General features: G+C 46.6%; 3 non-coding genes across 3 annotated transcripts; all 3 read left to right on the top strand.

Annotated features, from left to right (window-relative positions):
- The first annotated feature begins 881 nt into the window (after positions 1–881).
- On the top strand, positions 882–954 carry trnar-ccu (transfer RNA arginine (anticodon CCU)). Its single transcript has one exon. It is a non-coding gene; the product is annotated as a tRNA-Arg (tRNA).
- Positions 955–1569: 615 nt separating this feature from the next.
- On the top strand, positions 1570–1642 carry trnar-ccu (transfer RNA arginine (anticodon CCU)). Its single transcript has one exon. It is a non-coding gene; the product is annotated as a tRNA-Arg (tRNA).
- A 615-nt stretch (positions 1643–2257) lies between these two features.
- On the top strand, positions 2258–2330 carry trnar-ccu (transfer RNA arginine (anticodon CCU)). The gene has a single exon. It is a non-coding gene; the product is annotated as a tRNA-Arg (tRNA).
- The last annotated feature ends 170 nt before the right edge of the window (positions 2331–2500 follow it).

Here is a 2500-nt window from a genome sequence, read left to right as displayed (position 1 = left end):
GAGTATGGCAAGTCAGTTTTAGGGAGCAGAGTGGCGCAGCGGAAGCGTGCTGGGCCCATAACCCAGAGGTCGATGGATCGAAACCATCCTCTGCTAAGACTGCTTTCCTTATGAACATAGTCTGTTCCTACTTGTAGAAAAGTTTCCTCAACTGAATGCCAAAACCCTATGCATTCTTCACTTGTTCTAATTGATGAGAGAAGAGCAATTTAAGTGTGCCAAAACGCAATTCATTTTGCAAACAGTAGAGTATGGCAAGTCCGTTTTAGGGAGGAGAGTGGCGCAGCGGAAGCGTGCTGGGCCCATAACCCAGAGGTCGATGGATCGAAGCCATCCTCTGCTAAGACTGCTTTCCTTATGAACATAGTCTGTTCGTACTTGTAGAAAAGTTTCCTCAACTGAATGCTAAAACCCTATGCATTCTTCACTTGTTCTAATTGATGAGAGAAGAGCAGTTTAAGTGTGCCAAAACGCAATTCATTTTGAAAACAGAGTAAGGTAAGTCAGTTTTAGGGAGCAGAGTGGCGCAGCGGAAGCGTGCTGGGCCCATAACCCAGAGGTCGATGGATCGAAACCATCCTCTGCTAATGCTGCTTCACTTATGTACATGTTTTATCCCAAATAAACAGCAACTTCCATATCCCGCTTGTTCAATCAGAAAATCATTGTGTTTGTGTGTGTATGCCCTGTTAAAAAACCTCATTGACTAAGCCACCCGAATGAGATGGACAATTAGTAGGGCAAGCGAGTCTTGCCCCAGTGCCCTATCGAAGTAGTCGTTCACCCGGATTACTGTTGTGTGCTTGCCTTGTTTAAATGCCAATGCTGCTGTTGTCACTGAAGCCAAAGTAATGTGTGCACATGAGCACAGGTTTTTAACAGCCCCAGTGGCCTAATGGATAAGGCACTGGCCTCCTAAGCCAGGGATTGTGGGTTCGAGTCCCATCTGGGGTGGTTTACAGCAGAGTGGCGCAGCGGAAGCGTGCTGGGCCCATAACCCAGAGGTCGATGGATCGAAACCATCCTCTGCTAAGACTGCTTTCCTTATGAACATAGTCTGTTCCTACTTGTAGAAAAGTTTCCTCAACTGAATGCTAAAACCCTATGCATTCTTCACTTGTTCTAATTGATGAGAGACGAGCAATTTAAGTGTGCCAAAACGCAATTCTTTTTGAAAACAGAGTAAGGTAAGTCAGTTTTAGGGAGCAGAGTGGCGCAGCGGAAGCGTGCTGGGCCCATAACCCAGAGGTCGATGGATCGAAACCATCCTCTGCTAATGCTGCTTCACTTATGTACATGTTTTATCCCAAATAAACAGCAACTTCCATATCCCGCTTCTTCAATCAGAAAATCTTTGTGTTTGTGTGTGTATGCCCTGTTAAAACACCTCATTGACTAAGCCACCCGAATGAGATGGACAATTAGTAGGGCAAGCGAGTCATGCCCCAGTGCCCTATCGAAGTAGTCGTCCACCCGGATTACTGTTGTGTGCTTGCCTTGTTTAAATGCCAATGCTGCTGTTGTCACTGAAGCCAAAGTAATGTAGGCACATGAGCGCAATATTTAGCAGCCCCAGTGGCCTAATGGATAAGGCACTGGCCTCCTAAGCCAGGGATTGTGGGTTCGAGTCCCATCTGGGGTGGTTTACAGCAGAGTGGCGCAGCGGAAGCGTGCTGGGCCCATAACCCAGAGGTCGATGGATCGAAACCATCCTCTGCTAAGACTGCTTTCCTTATGAACATAGTCTGTTCCTACTTGTAGAAAAGTTTCCTCAACTGAATGCTAAAACCCTATGCATTCTTCACTTGTTCTAATTGATGAGAGACGAGCAATTTAAGTGTGCCAAAACGCAATTCTTTTTGAAAACAGAGTAAGGTAAGTCAGTTTTAGGGAGCAGAGTGGCGCAGCGGAAGCGTGCTGGGCCCATAACCCAGAGGTCGATGGATCGAAACCATCCTCTGCTAATGCTGCTTCACTTATGTACATGTTTTATCCCAAATAAACAGCAACTTCCATATCCCGCTTCTTCAATCAGAAAATCTTTGTGTTTGTGTGTGTATGCCCTGTTAAAACACCTCATTGACTAAGCCACCCGAATGAGATGGACAATTAGTAGGGCAAGCGAGTCATGCCCCAGTGCCCTATCGAAGTAGTCGTCCACCCGGATTACTGTTGTGTGCTTGCCTTGTTTAAATGCCAATGCTGCTGTTGTCACTGAAGCCAAAGTAATGTAGGCACATGAGCGCAATATTTAGCAGCCCCAGTGGCCTAATGGATAAGGCACTGGCCTCCTAAGCCAGGGATTGTGGGTTCGAGTCCCATCTGGGGTGGTTTACAGCAGAGTGGCGCAGCGGAAGCGTGCTGGGCCCATAACCCAGAGGTCGATGGATCGAAACCATCCTCTGCTAAGACTGCTTTCCTTATGAACATAGTCTGTTCCTACTTGTAGAAAAGTTTCCTCAACTGAATGCTAAAACCCTATGCATTCTTCACTTGTTCT

Source organism: Pimephales promelas, chromosome 5 (genome assembly GCF_988280905.1).
Source record: "Pimephales promelas chromosome 5, fPimPro1.hap1.1, whole genome shotgun sequence".
In the NCBI taxonomy this organism is placed as follows: Eukaryota; Metazoa; Chordata; class Actinopteri; order Cypriniformes; family Leuciscidae; genus Pimephales; species Pimephales promelas.
The sequence above is the reverse complement of the archived record's forward strand: the minus strand, read 5'-3'. Positions and strand labels throughout refer to the sequence as shown.